This window comes from Argiope bruennichi, chromosome 6 (genome assembly GCF_947563725.1).
Source record: "Argiope bruennichi chromosome 6, qqArgBrue1.1, whole genome shotgun sequence".
Taxonomy (NCBI): Eukaryota; Metazoa; Arthropoda; class Arachnida; order Araneae; family Araneidae; genus Argiope; species Argiope bruennichi.
The window spans coordinates 125,232,053-125,248,649 of record NC_079156.1 but is presented as its reverse complement, the minus strand read 5'-3'; the positions used below and the strand labels follow the sequence as shown (position 1 = coordinate 125,248,649).

The 16,597-nt window shown below is 30.5% G+C and overlaps 1 protein-coding gene and 19 non-coding genes across 20 annotated transcripts in view; all 20 read left to right on the top strand.

Annotated features, from left to right (window-relative positions):
- LOC129971349 (tyrosine aminotransferase-like) overlaps window positions 1-16,597 on the top strand; it is a 135,231-nt gene that overhangs the window by 69,439 nt on the left and 49,195 nt on the right. The window lies entirely within an intron of this gene.
- On the top strand, window positions 8-99 carry Trnai-uau (transfer RNA isoleucine (anticodon UAU)). Its single transcript is given in 2 exon segments — window positions 8-45; window positions 64-99. It is a non-coding gene; the product is annotated as a tRNA-Ile (tRNA).
- Window positions 275-366, top strand: Trnai-uau (transfer RNA isoleucine (anticodon UAU)). The gene is given in 2 exon segments: window positions 275-312; window positions 331-366. It is a non-coding gene; the product is annotated as a tRNA-Ile (tRNA).
- Trnai-uau (transfer RNA isoleucine (anticodon UAU)) lies at window positions 542-633 on the top strand. Its single transcript is given in 2 exon segments — window positions 542-579; window positions 598-633. It is a non-coding gene; the product is annotated as a tRNA-Ile (tRNA).
- Trnai-uau (transfer RNA isoleucine (anticodon UAU)) lies at window positions 783-874 on the top strand. Its single transcript is given in 2 exon segments — window positions 783-820; window positions 839-874. It is a non-coding gene; the product is annotated as a tRNA-Ile (tRNA).
- On the top strand, window positions 1,046-1,137 carry Trnai-uau (transfer RNA isoleucine (anticodon UAU)). The gene is given in 2 exon segments: window positions 1,046-1,083; window positions 1,102-1,137. It is a non-coding gene; the product is annotated as a tRNA-Ile (tRNA).
- On the top strand, window positions 1,313-1,404 carry Trnai-uau (transfer RNA isoleucine (anticodon UAU)). Its single transcript is given in 2 exon segments — window positions 1,313-1,350; window positions 1,369-1,404. It is a non-coding gene; the product is annotated as a tRNA-Ile (tRNA).
- Window positions 1,845-1,936, top strand: Trnai-uau (transfer RNA isoleucine (anticodon UAU)). The gene is given in 2 exon segments: window positions 1,845-1,882; window positions 1,901-1,936. It is a non-coding gene; the product is annotated as a tRNA-Ile (tRNA).
- On the top strand, window positions 2,112-2,203 carry Trnai-uau (transfer RNA isoleucine (anticodon UAU)). Its single transcript is given in 2 exon segments — window positions 2,112-2,149; window positions 2,168-2,203. It is a non-coding gene; the product is annotated as a tRNA-Ile (tRNA).
- Trnai-uau (transfer RNA isoleucine (anticodon UAU)) lies at window positions 2,644-2,735 on the top strand. The gene is given in 2 exon segments: window positions 2,644-2,681; window positions 2,700-2,735. It is a non-coding gene; the product is annotated as a tRNA-Ile (tRNA).
- Trnai-uau (transfer RNA isoleucine (anticodon UAU)) lies at window positions 2,950-3,041 on the top strand. Its single transcript is given in 2 exon segments — window positions 2,950-2,987; window positions 3,006-3,041. It is a non-coding gene; the product is annotated as a tRNA-Ile (tRNA).
- Trnai-uau (transfer RNA isoleucine (anticodon UAU)) lies at window positions 3,217-3,308 on the top strand. Its single transcript is given in 2 exon segments — window positions 3,217-3,254; window positions 3,273-3,308. It is a non-coding gene; the product is annotated as a tRNA-Ile (tRNA).
- Trnai-uau (transfer RNA isoleucine (anticodon UAU)) lies at window positions 3,484-3,575 on the top strand. Its single transcript is given in 2 exon segments — window positions 3,484-3,521; window positions 3,540-3,575. It is a non-coding gene; the product is annotated as a tRNA-Ile (tRNA).
- Window positions 3,725-3,816, top strand: Trnai-uau (transfer RNA isoleucine (anticodon UAU)). The gene is given in 2 exon segments: window positions 3,725-3,762; window positions 3,781-3,816. It is a non-coding gene; the product is annotated as a tRNA-Ile (tRNA).
- Trnai-uau (transfer RNA isoleucine (anticodon UAU)) lies at window positions 4,255-4,346 on the top strand. The gene is given in 2 exon segments: window positions 4,255-4,292; window positions 4,311-4,346. It is a non-coding gene; the product is annotated as a tRNA-Ile (tRNA).
- Window positions 4,787-4,878, top strand: Trnai-uau (transfer RNA isoleucine (anticodon UAU)). Its single transcript is given in 2 exon segments — window positions 4,787-4,824; window positions 4,843-4,878. It is a non-coding gene; the product is annotated as a tRNA-Ile (tRNA).
- On the top strand, window positions 5,054-5,145 carry Trnai-uau (transfer RNA isoleucine (anticodon UAU)). Its single transcript is given in 2 exon segments — window positions 5,054-5,091; window positions 5,110-5,145. It is a non-coding gene; the product is annotated as a tRNA-Ile (tRNA).
- On the top strand, window positions 5,321-5,412 carry Trnai-uau (transfer RNA isoleucine (anticodon UAU)). Its single transcript is given in 2 exon segments — window positions 5,321-5,358; window positions 5,377-5,412. It is a non-coding gene; the product is annotated as a tRNA-Ile (tRNA).
- Window positions 5,853-5,944, top strand: Trnai-uau (transfer RNA isoleucine (anticodon UAU)). Its single transcript is given in 2 exon segments — window positions 5,853-5,890; window positions 5,909-5,944. It is a non-coding gene; the product is annotated as a tRNA-Ile (tRNA).
- On the top strand, window positions 6,159-6,250 carry Trnai-uau (transfer RNA isoleucine (anticodon UAU)). The gene is given in 2 exon segments: window positions 6,159-6,196; window positions 6,215-6,250. It is a non-coding gene; the product is annotated as a tRNA-Ile (tRNA).

Sequence of the window (16,597 nt, the reverse complement as noted above, 5' to 3'; positions counted from 1 at the left end):
TCATGTGTCCCCAGTGGCGCAATTGGTTAGCGCGCGGTACTTATAAGGCAGTATCTGCGAGGTATGCCGAGGCTGTGAGTTCGATCCTCACCTGGGGAAAAGTAATTTTTATTCGCACGCTAGAGCTTAGAATTGATTTCCATCAAAAATTCTTAACAAACATGTCTTTCAAAAAGAATTAGGTGAGGTAGAATAAAAATGCATGTTACTTTTTTTCATAAAATGCTGTGTAAAATATCTTTACTCCATTTGTTCTGCGAATGTGCCTCATGTGTCCCCAGTGGCGCAATTGGTTAGCGCGCGGTACTTATAAGGCAGTATCTGCGAGGTATGCCGAGGCTGTGAGTTCGATCCTCACCTGGGGAAAAGTAATTTTTATTCGTAAGCTAGAGCTCAGAATTGATTTCCATCAAAAATTCTTAACAAACATGTCTTTCAAAAAGAATTGCGTGAGGTAGAATAAAAATGCATGTTACTTTTTTTCATAAAATGCTGTGTAAAATATCTTTACTCCATTTGTTCTGCGAATGTGCCTCATGTGTCCCCAGTGGCGCAATTGGTTAGCGCGCGGTACTTATAAGGGAGTATCTGCGAGTTATGCCGAGGCTGTGAGTTCGATCCTCACCTGGGGAAAAGTAATTTTTATTCGCAAGCTAGAGCTTAGAATTGATTTCCATAAAAAATTCTTAACAAACATGTCTTTCAAAAAGAATCAGGTGAGGTGGAATAAAAATCCTGTGTAAAATCTTTACTGCATTTTTTCTGCGAATGTGAATCATGTGTCCCCAGTGGCGCAATTGGTTAGCGCGCGGTACTTATAAGGCAGTATCTGCGAGGTATGCCGAGGCTGTGAGTTCGATCCTCACCTGGGGAAAAGTGATTTTTATTCGCAAACTAGCTTAGAATTGATTTCCTTACAAAATTCTTAACAAACATGTCTTTCAAAAAGAATTAGGTGAGGTGGAATAAAAATGCATGCTTTTTCTTTTCATAAAATGCTGGGTAAAATCTTTACTGCATTTAATCTGCGAATGTGAATCATGTGTCACCAGTGGCGCAATTGGTTAGCGCGCGGTACTTATAAGGCAGTATCTGCGAGGTATGCCGAGGCTGTGAGTTCGATCCTCACCTGGGGAAAAGTAATTTTTATTCGTAAGCTAGAGCTCAGAATTGATTTCCATCAAAAATTCTTAACAAACATGTCTTTCAAAAAGAATTGCGTGAGGTAAAATAAAAATGCATGTTACTTTTTTTCATAAAATGCTGTGTAAAATATCTTTACTCCATTTGTTCTGCGAATGTGCCTCATGTGTCCCCAGTGGCGCAATTGGTTAGCGCGCGGTACTTATAAGGCAGTATTTGCGAGGTATGCCGAGGCTGTGAGTTCGATCCTCACCTGGGGAAAAGTAATTTTTATTCGCAAGCTAGAGCTTAGAATTGATTTCCATCAAAAATTCTTAACAAACATGTCTTTCAAAAAGAATTAGGTGAGGTAGAATAAAAATGCATGTTACTTTTTTTCATAAAATCCTGTGTAAAATCTTTACTGCATTTGTTCTGCGAATGTGCCTCATGTGTCCGCAGTGGCGCAATTGGTTAGCACGCGGTATTTATAAGGCTATATCTGCGAGGTACGCCGAGTTTGTTAGTTCGATCCTCACCAGGGGAAAAGTAATTTTTATTCGTAAGCTAGAGCTCAGAATTGATTTCCATCAAAAATTCTTAACAAACATGTCTTTCAAAAAGAATTGCGTGAGGTAGAATATGAATGCATGTTACTTTTTTTCATAAAATGCTGTGTAAAATATCTTTACTCCATTTGTTCTGCGAATGTGCCTCATGTGTCCCCAGTGGCGCAATTGGTTAGCGCGCGGTACTTATAAGGCAGTATCTGCGAGGTATGCCGAGGCTGTGAGTTCGATCCTCACCTGGGGAAAAGTAATTTTTATTCGTAAGCTAGAGCTCAGAATTGATTTCCATCAAAAATTCTTAACAAACATGTCTTTCAAAAAGAATTGCGTGAGGTAAAATAAAAATGCATGTTACTTTTTTTCATAAAATGCTGTGTAAAATATCTTTACTCCATTTGTTCTGCGAATGTGCCTCATGTGTCCCCAGTGGCGCAATTGGTTAGCGCGCGGTACTTATAAGGCAGTATTTGCGAGGTATGCCGAGGCTGTGAGTTCGATCCTCACCTGGGGAAAAGTAATTTTTATTCGCAAGCTAGAGCTTAGAATTGATTTCCATCAAAAATTCTTAACAAACATGTCTTTCAAAAAGAATTAGGTGAGGTAGAATAAAAATGCATGTTACTTTTTTTCATAAAATCCTGTGTAAAATCTTTACTGCATTTGTTCTGCGAATGTGCCTCATGTGTCCGCAGTGGCGCAATTGGTTAGCACGCGGTATTTATAAGGCTATATCTGCGAGGTACGCCGAGTTTGTTAGTTCGATCCTCACCAGGGGAAAAGTAATTTTTATTCGTAAGCTAGAGCTCAGAATTGATTTCCATCAAAAATTCTTAACAAACATGTCTTTCAAAAAGAATTGCGTGAGGTAGAATATGAATGCATGTTACTTTTTTTCATAAAATGCTGTGTAAAATATCTTTACTCCATTTGTTCTGCGAATGTGCCTCATGTGTCCCCAGTGGCGCAATTGGTTAGCGCGCGGTACTTATAAGGCAGTATCTGCGAGGTATGCCGAGGCTGTGAGTTCGATCCTCACCTGGGGAAAAGTAATTTTTATTCGCAAGCTAGAGCTTAGAATTGATTTCCATCAAAAATTCTCACCTGGGGAAAAGTAATTTTTATTCGCAAGCTAGAGCTTAGAATTGATTTCCATAAAAAACTCTTAACAAACATGTCTTTCAAAAAGAATCAGGTGAGGTGGAATAAAAATCCTGTGTAAAATCTTTACTGCATTTTATCTGCGAATGTGAATCATGTGTCCCCAGTGGCGCAATTGGTTAGCGCGCGGTACTTATAAGGCAGTATCTGCGAGGTATGCCGAGGCTGTGAGTTCGATCCTCACCTGGGGAAAAGTAATTTTTATTCGCAAACTAGAGCTTAGAATTGATTTCCATCAAAAATTCTTAACAAACATGTCTTTCAAAAAGAATTAGGTGAGGTAGAATAAAAATGCATGTTACTTTTTTTCATAAAATGCTGTGTAAAATATCTTTACTCCATTTGTTCTGCGAATGTGCCTCATGTGTCCCCAGTGGCGCAATTGGTTAGCGCGCGGTACTTATAAGGCAGTATCTGCGAGGTATGCCGAGGCTGTGAGTTCGATCCTCACCTGGGGAAAAGTAATTTTTATTCGTAAGCTAGAGCTCAGAATTGATTTCCATCAAAAATTCTTAACAAACATGTCTTTCAAAAAGAATTGCGTGAGGTAGAATAAAAATGCATGTTACTTTTTTTCATAAAATGCTGTGTAAAATATCTTTACTCCATTTGTTCTGCGAATGTGCCTCATGTGTCCCCAGTGGCGCAATTGGTTAGCGCGCGGTACTTATAAGGGAGTATCTGCGAGTTATGCCGAGGCTGTGAGTTCGATCCTCACCTGGGGAAAAGTAATTTTTATTCGCAAGCTAGAGCTTAGAATTGATTTCCATAAAAAATTCTTAACAAACATGTCTTTCAAAAAGAATCAGGTGAGGTGGAATAAAAATCCTGTGTAAAATCTTTACTGCATTTTTTCTGCGAATGTGAATCATGTGTCCCCAGTGGCGCAATTGGTTAGCGCGCGGTACTTATAAGGCAGTATCTGCGAGGTATGCCGAGGCTGTGAGTTCGATCCTCACCTGGGGAAAAGTGATTTTTATTCGCAAACTAGCTTAGAATTGATTTCCTTACAAAATTCTTAACAAACATGTCTTTCAAAAAGAATTAGGTGAGGTGGAATAAAAATGCATGCTTTTTCTTTTCATAAAATGCTGGGTAAAATCTTTACTGCATTTAATCTGCGAATGTGAATCATGTGTCACCAGTGGCGCAATTGGTTAGCGCGCGGTACTTATAAGGCAGTATCTGCGAGGTATGCCGAGGCTGTGAGTTCGATCCTCAATAGGGGAAACGTAATTTTTATTCGCAAGCTAGAGCTTAGAATTGATTTCCTTACAAAATTCTTAACAAACATGTCTTTCAAAAAGAATTAGGTGAGGTGGTATAAAAATGCATGTTACTTTTTTTCATAAAATCCTGTGTAAAATATCTTTACTCCATTTGTTCGGCGAAAGTGCCTCATTTGTCCCCAGTGGCGCAATTGGTTAGCGCGCGGTACTTATAAGGCAGTATTTGCGAGGTATGCCGAGGCTGTGAGTTCGATCCTCACGTGGGGAAAAGTAATTTTTATTCGCAAGCTAGAGCTTAGAATTGATTTCCATCATAAATTCTTAACAAACATGTCTTTCAAAAAGAATTAGGTGAGGTAGAATAAAAATGCATGTTACTTTTTTTCATAAAATCCTGTGTAAAATCTTTACTGCATTTGTTCTGCGAATGTGCCTCATGTGTCCGCAGTGGCGCAATTGGTTAGCACGCGGTATTTATAAGGCTGTATCTGCGAGGTATGCCGAGTTTGTGAGTTCGATCCTCACCAGGGGAAAAGTAATTTTTATTTGCAAGCTAGAGCTTAGAATTGATTTCCTTACAAAATTCTTAACAAACATGTCTTTCAAAAAGAATTGCGTGAGGTAGAATAAGAATGCATGTTACTTTTTTTCATAAAATGCTGTGTAAAATATCTTTACTCCATTTGTTCTGCGAATGTGCCTCATGTGTCTCCAGTAGCGCAATTGGGTAGCGCGCGGTACTTATAAGGCAGTATCTGCGAGGTATGCCGAGGCTGTGAGTTCGATCCTCACCTGGGGAAAAGTAATTTTTATTCGCAAGCTAAAACTTAGAATTGATTTCCATCAAAAATTCTTAACAAACATGTCTTTCAAAAAGAATTAGGTGAGGTAGAATAAAAATGCATGTTACTTTTTTTCATAAAATGCTGTGTAAAATATCTTTACTCCATTTGTTCTGCGAATGTGCCTCATGTGTCCCCAGTGGCGCAATTGGTTAGCGCGCGGTACTTATAAGGCAGTATCTGCGAGGTATGCCGAGGCTGTGAGTTCGATCCTCACCTGGGGAAAAGTAATTTTTATTCGTAAGCTAGAGCTCAGAATTGATTTCCATCAAAAATTCTTAACAAACATGTCTTTCAAAAAGAATTGCGTGAGGTAAAATAAAAATGCATGTTACTTTTTTTCATAAAATGCTGTGTAAAATATCTTTACTCCATTTGTTCTGCGAATGTGCCTCATGTGTCCCCAGTGGCGCAATTGGTTAGCGCGCGGTACTTATAAGGCAGTATTTGCGAGGTATGCCGAGGCTGTGAGTTCGATCCTCACCTGGGGAAAAGTAATTTTTATTCGCAAGCTAGAGCTTAGAATTGATTTCCATCAAAAATTCTTAACAAACATGTCTTTCAAAAAGAATTAGGTGAGGTAGAATAAAAATGCATGTTACTTTTTTTCATAAAATCCTGTGTAAAATCTTTACTGCATTTGTTCTGCGAATGTGCCTCATGTGTCCGCAGTGGCGCAATTGGTTAGCACGCGGTATTTATAAGGCTATATCTGCGAGGTACGCCGAGTTTGTTAGTTCGATCCTCACCAGGGGAAAAGTAATTTTTATTCGTAAGCTAGAGCTCAGAATTGATTTCCATCAAAAATTCTTAACAAACATGTCTTTCAAAAAGAATTGCGTGAGGTAGAATATGAATGCATGTTACTTTTTTTCATAAAATGCTGTGTAAAATATCTTTACTCCATTTGTTCTGCGAATGTGCCTCATGTGTCCCCAGTGGCGCAATTGGTTAGCGCGCGGTACTTATAAGGCAGTATCTGCGAGGTATGCCGAGGCTGTGAGTTCGATCCTCACCTGGGGAAAAGTAATTTTTATTCGCAAGCTAGAGCTTAGAATTGATTTCCATCAAAAATTCTCACCTGGGGAAAAGTAATTTTTATTCGCAAGCTAGAGCTTAGAATTGATTTCCATAAAAAACTCTTAACAAACATGTCTTTCAAAAAGAATCAGGTGAGGTGGAATAAAAATCCTGTGTAAAATCTTTACTGCATTTTATCTGCGAATGTGAATCATGTGTCCCCAGTGGCGCAATTGGTTAGCGCGCGGTACTTATAAGGCAGTATCTGCGAGGTATGCCGAGGCTGTGAGTTCGATCCTCACCTGGGGAAAAGTAATTTTTATTCGCAAGCTAGAGCTTAGAATTGATTTCCATCAAAAATTCTTAACAAACATGTCTTTCAAAAAGAATTAGGTGAGGTAGAAGTAGTATATATATGCGTGTTCTGGCACACCTTAAGAGCCATCAATAATTTTAAAATAACATCAAAATTTAGAGCAAAAATAGTGTAAAAAGGGCATAATTAGCACACCTTAAAATCCATCAATAATTTTAAAATAACCTCAAAATTTAGAGCAAAAATAGTGTAAAAAGGTCATAATTAGCACACCAAAATAACATCAATAATTTAAAGTATCAAGTCAAAATTTAGAGCAAAAATAGTGTAAAAAGGGCATAATTAGCACACCTTAAAAATCCATCAAATAACCTCAAAATTTAGAGCAAAAATAACATTAACAAATAACATCAATAATTTAAAGTATCAAGTCAAAATTTAGAGCAAAAATAGTGTAAAAAGGTCATAATAAAATAACATCAATAATTTAAAATATCAAGCCAAAACTTGGAAAAAGTTAACAAATTAACCGAAAGGCTATCGTCTTAAAATCAATATAAATTCATGCGTTGTTCACATTATTATACACATTAAAAGAAATAAAAATATAAGAATAAAAATATAAGAATAAAAATATAAAAAGAAAAAGGTTTCACTATTCAATTTTCTTGATATAGCAATCATCATATTTACCATCAACCTTACCTCTATAACCAAAAATATATGAGCCTTCATTAATTATATCAATTGCTTCATCAGATATATTAGATTTATGTTTAGGGAGAAAATATTCTTTTTCTTGCCCTTCAACTTGTAATTTTGCAATAACTATATATCCATATTTAGCAGATTGAATTTTTTTCAAAGATAATAGAGTGTATTCACCATTCTTTAAATCTTTTAATCTATATGTTACAAGTGGCTTAAGTCTATTGAAAGCTTCCATTTATTTAGAAAAAAATTTTACAAGTTGAATGACTTCAATTGATTTGATTAATTGTGTGTTTGAATCGATATTTTCCAATGCATTAGATATTTTATTTGTATATGAATTAATTATTTCTTTGACATATTTCGTTATTAATTCATGCAAGTCAGATCTTAAATATTTTGAATTTAGTTTCATAAGTTCTTGTGTAAGTTGTTCTAGATCCTCCATTTATTTCCTTTAAGAATCTATCGTCTTATAATGACCCAATGCTAAAGTGTGAATTCCATCTTCTAAAATATATCTTTTATCATCTTTTGCTGATAAAGCTATTTTATTTATTTGAATTGAATACAGCTCATGTTTCATACTTCGAATTAAATTCTGTGTTCTATATTGATGAATTTTATCAAATAAACATTTTTTATAATCATCAAATGATATTCTATTTTTAACTACAGATTTTTTAACTCCTTTCGATTTTTTAATTTCACATTTTTCTAGTCTGATTGCATACATTTTACTTCTTAAACCTACAAATTCTTCCATAATAACACCACTATTTTCATCTTTCATTTTACCCAATATTTTTTTATTACATCTCGGCATATTATATAGATTATTTTCTTGATAATCAGAAGTATCAAAATAATCAATCATAGATTTCATATCTTCATAAAAATCATCTGTTTTAATATCATATATGAAACTATCTGTATCCATATATAATAATTTAATATTATTCTTATATCTTGGCTTCATTACATTATAATGGAAATCATACATTAAATATTTAGACAAATCTAATATACTCATTCCAACATAGATTGGTTTATTAAAAAGTATTTTTGTCTTTTTCATATGAACAGCAACCAAATTTTCATCAAAAATAGTTCGACTTTTAAAATGAGGTTTGGCAATTAATTTTTTAACTTGATCATAATTACAACATAATCTTATATCTATTCGTTTTCTTATGTTTTCCATGGTTTTTCCAAATACTGAGTTATTCATCAATTTATAAAAATCTTTCTCAAAATCATTAGTTGCTCGTTTTCTCATTTCAGTGTTTAAATCTATATATTTTTTCAACCAATTCGATTGTTTGAATTTCAATATTCTATGTACTTTTATAATTTTTAAACCCATTTTCAAATACTGTTTTAAACTTCTATAATGAACTACATATTTCTCTTTATCGTATAAAGTTGTTAATAACTTACCTTGTTTATATTTTTTTTCAGGACATAATGGTAAATCTGTATGATAATCATGTAATTCTTTTGGATATTCTAAATCAACTTCCAATATATATCCTTTTTCTGAATCATCAGGACATTTAAGAATATTTTGTATTGCATTTGTATTTATCCATTTAAATCCTCCATAAGGTAAATATTGACTCATTGCCCATCCATATAAGTTATTAGCATCTAAATACATTAAAAAATTGGATTCTTTGCTTTCATCATAATTTTTCATATATTTATTATTTGCTTTCCCATATCTATTACAACATTGCGAAACTCCACCTCTTAATCCTTTTTCTAACATAAGAATCATATCATAATCATCTAATAAATCTAATTTAATTTTTGTCATTTTTAACATTGCATCCCAAGATAAACCAGGAGCAGTAAAATACCAATCTGGATCTAATTTATAAGTTTTTAAACAAACATCTCTAAAATTTTCAAATACATCTGTTAAAATTAATACATCTGTTTTAACATATAAATCTGTATATTCACCCAAATTTTTTATATTAAATGCTTTCCAAACACGTTGAGCATGTTGATATTCTTCATCAGTTATATGACATTCATTCAATTTATTATAAAATTTATCTTTTGGAGGTAATTTTGTTTCTTCATATTTATCTTTAGAATCCATATAATCATACGGATATACACCTTTTCTTGTTATGAGATCTAATTTGTCATCAGGAAAATGTAATGATGTCTCTCTAAATTTCGATTTTAAATAATTAATATATTTCATTTCTCTTATTTTTGACGGATATTTACTCAACTCATTTTCAGGCATCTTTCTCAAGTTTTTTGATAATTGATCTAAACTGGATGACATAAATTTAAATGAATCAATAAATCTCAATTTCATTCCTCCTATTTTTTTGCTGAAAGATATATATTTTTCTTCAGTATTAGGTATAGCATCTATTTTTGATTTATCAAATCCGAGCTCTTTTATAAATAAATGAGAATCATAACCTGTTAAATTATGGATTTTTACTGGAATAAATTTTGGAATTTTATAATTTAAATTACAAATATTATGAGCTGGACCTCTATATTTTCCGGTTAAATGACAGTGATCAATTACTTTTTTTTCCCCATCAACAGGAGAATCCTTTAAGATTTCATTTTCACATATATGACAAATATTAGTTCTTTTGTAATGATTTTTATCGAAATCTATCATTGATTTAAGACTTTCATATTTTTCAGTTTTCTCTTTTATAAAAATTTCAATTTCGAGAGTATCCTCTTTTAACATAGATATAAACTTTTTTATTGCATCAGGTCCTCTATAATGAATAGGAGGTTTAAAATATTCATTTTCATATTTGATATAATAGCAAAAATTATCAGATTCATGTTTCTGATATTTCATAGTATATGATTTAGTTTGATCTGGTTCACTTGTATCCATTTTATGTAAAAGACACTCAAAATCTGCGTATATAGTAAATGGATTTCTCATTTTATGATTATATTTTTTAAATCGAATAACTTTACCTTTTTCTGGCATATTAATTGTGACAGCTTCTTTCTTTTTACAGTATTCTTCATGCATTTTTAATTTTTCCTCAGAATAAAAATGATTTAAACATCTATCACATAAAAATATTCGATGATTATCAGTAATTTGGGATCCGACCAATTTATTTATATCTTTAATCCAACAATAATGATCATTTTGCTCATCTTTCATATAAAACAAGTTTACATGATTTTGTAATTTATTGTTAGTTATTCTAAGTGGATAAATCGAACTGTCATAACTATAAACATTTACAGATATATTATTCAGTTTTTCAAAATTTTTAATATTATTTAATGAAACAGGGAAATTAATTCCTTTAAAATTCAATTCATCTTTAAACTGTTCATATTTTGACACTCTTTGAGGATTCTTTTTTACAGGATGAATCGCTGATAATATAGACCACATAAAACATTTATTATCTGTATTTTTAACATTTATTATAGCTTTTTTAGATTTAATTTCATCAGGTAAATCAATATAACTTGATCCACTCAAAGGTTGATATTTATTTATTCTCAATTCCAAAAATCTAATTTCTTCAAGACTCCAACCAGAGCCTTTTGCTATAAATTCATCAGATTCATTAATTAATTTGTCAATAACATTATCATAAAAAGTATGTAAATCATTAGAATTTAATATAATTTGATTCTCAGTTTTGAATGAAAATTCCTGAATTTCATCATCTAACCTATACAAACAAAACAATTTTAAATTGACTTTTATTCCATTAAATTCATTCAAAATTTGTCTTATTTTATCAATTACAATTTTTCTTTTCTCTTGTAAAAACTCTAAGGGGATTATAATATTATTATAATTATTAATTCTATAAGATCTTAATCTAGATTCAAAAGCAGTGTCATATTCTATAATTTCTCCATCTTTTATTTTTGATAATGCTTTTAGATGTTTTCGACTTGATATGTGATTACTTAAATGTGCTATGTTATAATATTCACCACAAATCATACATTTTCTCTTCTTTTTTGATTTTTTATTCATTAAGTCTTTTTTTATATGCTCCTCTATATCTTCGATTTTGTAATATTTGCCACATATATGACATTTTCTATCTTCTTCCACTGTAAATAACTTATCAAGATTAAACTGGCCTTCAATTTCACCTTTATCAAAATCATATAAATTTTTTACGAAAGAATCAAATATTTTTTTAGCTGAAAAGCTATCTCTTTTAATCTTATCACGCTTTTCTGGTTTTTTATCTCTTTTACATTTATTCAAATAATCAGTAACATCCAAGTTTAATAAATCTACCAAAACCGGTTTATATTCACCTGTTTCTTTAATGTATTTCCTTAATAATCTAATCAATTCAACTTTCTTACAACCTCTAGGTTGTTTAATTTTTAACTGTTTTACAGCTTTTCTAAGTTCACCGATAGTCTTTGACTTCAAGGCGTGCTCCATTTATTAGGAAAAAAATTTTTAAACACTTTTACTTTGCGTTCGCTTAATATGATAACTTGAACTCTCATGTCTTTTTCTATGTGAATATGTATATTGTTTTCCACATTCACAGGTAATTTTCTTACCTTTCATTAAAGAATCACAACATTTGCAACGACTTTGGAAATAAATTTTTCCTTTTTTATTATAAGTATAAAACTCATTTACTGATTTTGTGTTTAAACATTTTATACACGTTTTAAAATCGAGCTCCATTTATTACATAACAATTTATTAAATGTTTTCCCTGAAATTCATTCCAGATTTTTTCAGCTTTAAAGTAAATCGCAATCAAGAAAATTTAACTAAAAGATGGCGCCACTATGGCATATGAAGGAGCTTCGCTTCGGAGTTAAGTTTAAATATTTAAATAAGCGTTTTACTTCCGGGTATCCATGGCTTAATTGGTTTGCGCGCAGGGACGAAACAAAAGGTCCCGGGTTCGAATATAAGCCTCTTTCGAGTTATGTTATTCGAATAATTCGAATTGATGGCCTATGAACTTTTACCAAGCCTAAAAAAATGACGTCATAACAACGATAAAAATAATCGATCGATCTCAACGATAAAAATAGCATGCTTCAACGATTAAAAAAAGAAAAGAGGTGGGATAGAACTTGTGGTTCTAAGTCCTAAATGTTATGTTATGTTTGTGATGTTAAAAGAAGGCCCTGTTGGTCAGAATTCGATGTATGGAGCTTCAGTTCCTTGAATTCTTAAACAGCTGTGGGAACTGAAGTTCCATACATCGAATCTGGCGGGCTATTTTGCGATTTTTTCTAATAATTTAAATCTTTTCGGATTATTTCCTTTCTTTTAATTTTATAGTCTTATAGTCATTGTCTTTTTTATTATATTTAACCAATTCAGATTCATAATACGTTCCTTTAATTTCTTCATCATTTAAATCTTTAATTTTATATGTTATTGGGTCAGTTTTTAATATTTTTGAGATTAGAAATATTTCTTCAGTAAATGTAGGATCATAACCTCGTGTAAAAGTTTCTTTATATTTAGATATTCTAACTTTATCACCTACTTGAAATTTCGGTTTTCTAATCACTTTTTGTTGGTATAAATTCTTATAAACTAATGATTCGTTTTCTTCTTTACTTGCTTCTATAGGTGTCATTTTTATAGATCTGTGGTAAGAATTGTTATAATTTTTTAGTAATTTCGGTAATACATTTATATACGTTTTAGTATTGTTAGCTGCTAAATATTTTCTTATTTTAGTATTAATAGTGCGATTAAACCGTTCAACTATAGAGCATTTAATTTCAACATTTTCTGTTGTAAACCAATGAATATTATTATCTTTGAATAACTTTTGAGTATGTTTATTAATAAATTCAGTTCCTTTATCTGTTTGAAGATTTTCAGGAATTCTGCCTTTAAAAACCTTTTTAAATGCTTCAGTAACTTCTTCTCCTGTTTTTCTTTTAATTGGTATAGCCCAAGCATATTTGCTAAAAATATCAATGACAGTTAATAAATAATTAGTTCCATCATTGTATTTACTAAATTTTTTTATGAATAATAAATCTGCTTGCCATTGATCATCAATATGAGAAACATATACTCTTCTTCTTTTAAATTTTCTTATAACAGGTTTATATCTAGTATAAACATCTTGAGAATGTAAAAAATCTGCAATTTCTTTTTGTTTTATCCCTGTTTTTCTTTTTATCTCGTTAATTCCACAATAACCAGTTTCTGGATTATAATATGTTTTTTCAAGGACTTTTAAGGCTTTTTCTCCTTTCCTAGATTGCTCCCTAGACTGAGCCCTAGACTGAAGGGCTAGCGCCCTAAAAAACGACACTTTTTAGATCCACATTGTATACAAATTCCTTTTAATATTGGTCTATTATTTTTAGTAACAGTTTCTTTCATATCTTTAGTTTCTGTTTCCTTTTTACATTTTACACAATATATCATGAAAACGCCTCCCATTCCAAACCTTTTTTTAGTTTTAATAATAGGTTTTACAATTGCTCTTTCAATTCTTTCTCTAATAGTTGGCTTTTCAATATCATCCAATTCTTTCAACATATTTGAATCACATACTTCATTTCTTACTTTTGTATCTTTATTTTTTAAATAACAAACATCATGATTATAAGCAGCTTTATCAACTCTATTAATCGGTTTACTCAAATCTTTATATGATAAATCTGGATTTAATCTATGTTTTCCCCATAATAATTGAGTTCCAGGACCAGTAAAATTATGACCTGGTAAATGCAATTCGAATGGTAAATTATTTATAGCTGAATTTATAAATCCTTTTCCATATTTAACTGATTCCGGATTACTTATTAGTTTGAATAAACCTGAACCTAATTGTTCACATTTTTGACAATATCCTTTAAATTTTCCATTTTTTGATATTTTTTCAATAACAAATTTTTTACAGCTGCAAGGTGTCTTTTTCTTATCACAAACCATTTATTAAGGATAAAAAATCATACGTTATTAACATATTTATATCCATTCAATTGAGTCTTTTTTACATATTTTTCGACAGGAAAATAGTTTAAACTATTAATAAAATCTTGTTCTCTTTGATATATTTCTTCTTCAGAAATTGCTTTAGCTTTCCATAAATTTAACAATTGTTTATAAAATCTATAACATTGCTTATATTCTTCTTTTCTTTCTAAAATATTTAACGATTTTTCAATAATTTCAACAATTCCAGCACTTAAACTTAATGCTGCTAAAGGAATAAAAACAAATGCTGATAAGCCTGTTCCACTTAAAATAAACTTACTGACAGATAAAGAAATGCTTATCTTGTGAAAGTAATTATAGCTCTTTCTGTAAATAAAGATCCGTTTTTCTAAATATTCGTCCATTTAATATAGTCAAAATTTTGTCTGTATCTCATTTTTGGATTCACTAAATCTAGCATAAAGAAATCATATGGTTTTTGAATGCACTTATTATATAATTGTTTAAATTCTTCTGTGTTTAATTTACCATCTATTTCTCTAATAATTTGTTTCATTTCTCTTGGTTGAAGATTGAAAAAAATGAAATAATTACAGTTTTTTCTAATATTGATTGGTGTAGAATAATAAGATTGTGATAAATAAATAATTGATGCATTTTTTTTCCTTCCTCTTATGAATAAATCTTCTATACATTTTTGATTTTTTTCTGTAACGCAATCATCAAATATAACCAAGTTTTTAATAGCAGGATCTAAATCATCCACTGTAATAAATTCATTCAAATCAGATGAAAATAAGACTTCTTTCTTTTTGAATTTGTTGTACAATTTTAATAACCTTTCCCTTTTTTTATGATTTTTAATATTGCTAATAATATCTTCTTTTTGAAGATCTTGAAACAATGTATAATTTTCTTGCAATTTAGAATATTTAGGTTCAAATAAATCTTTAGCACATACGTATAAAGCATCAAAATCTAAATAATCATAGATTAAATTCAATAATAAATTCGTTTTTCCTGAACCAGATGCTCCTGTAATTAATAAACGAAATGGATGTTTTGGTATATATGGATTTTGGTTTTCATCTGTAAATTCTTCTTCTTCACTATAATTTTTGATTTTTATCATTTATTATAGTTGAAAAATATTCTTTTGCTCGTTGCAAATATTCTTTTGCTCGTTGCAAATATTCTTTTGCTCGTTGCAAATCTTAAGTTTTTCAACAATAATAAATGAATGAAAAAGACTTGAAAGATTTAAAACGTATCATAAAATTAGAAGAAGAAAAAAGAAGAATAAATGAAGAAGCTTTAAACCGACAGGTTATCACCTTAAAGGTATCTAAACCTTTAAATAGAACGAATAAAAAGATTACCCCTTTAAAGAAAAGTTCAGAAATAAGAGATTTATTACATATAAATAAATTAGATGAAGAAAAAAGAAGAATAAATGAAGAAAAATTAGAAGAAGAAATTGGAATACAAAAATCTTTAAAGAAAAAATATAAGCCTATTTTAGAAGAATTTCAGAAACAAGAAATAAATACGAAAGAGCAAATACGAGCTATACAAAATATTGTAAGTGATTTTTCAATCATTCCACAGCATGAATCATCCAAAATTCCTTTAGAAATTGAGCCTGATTATTCGTCAGATATTACAAATATGTTTGAGAGAGCTGACGATATATTTAAGATGCATTTTAATAAAGATTTAGATACATCTTTTATTAAAAATGAAGGTTTTGAATTACCGTCAGAATTAGTAAATAAAAGTGCAGATGAACTGAATACAATAATAAAAAAAGCAAAAGATAGACGAGATGAATATAAACGAGCAAAAGGAAATGCGTCTAAACATAGGAAAACAGATCAAATACAAGATGCAGATAAAAAGATGAATAATATGAAAAAATACATAAAAGCACTGAGTCTTATAAACTTAGGTAAAGATTATATTGGAGAAGGTTTAGAAGATAAAAAGATGCTTTTAGATAAATTAACAGATAAAATTTGTCAATTTAAAAGTGATATTCCTGCAAAAATATATAATCAAGTTGTTATATTAATAGATAGATTACATAAAGAAGGATTTATGACTAATGATCAAGTAATACGATATTATCATAAATTTCTCTTATAAAAGGAATTAACATCTTTACGCTTTTTTTCATCCTTAATAAATGAGTTATATTAAAAAGAAAGTCTTTTTAAGTGATGGGCAGAAAGATAAATTAAAATCGGCTTATAGAAAAAATGAGGAAATTACCTTACAAATCGATAAATCTAAATCACCGAATTATGAATTGTATTTAACAAAAACAAATATTAATCGAATTAATGAAGGTAAAAGAATTACAATCAGTAAAGCTCAATTGAATAAAAATGGGGGATTTTTACAATTTCTTATTCCTCTTTTAACTGGTGCAGCAACAGGATTAGGAGCTTGGGGCACTAAAAAAGTATTAGATAAAGTAACAGGCTCTGGTAATCCTAGACTGAAGGGTTGGCACCCTAAAAAAAAAAATCAAAAACCAAAGAATGGAAAGGGAGTATATCTACCAAGGGAATATCCGATGCAATGATTAATGAAAATATGATAAAAGAGAAAGGATTTCGAGGAGTTTTTACAATAGATACATTACCCAAAATAATGAGAAAATTTGAAAATGGGATAATTAATTTTGATATTTC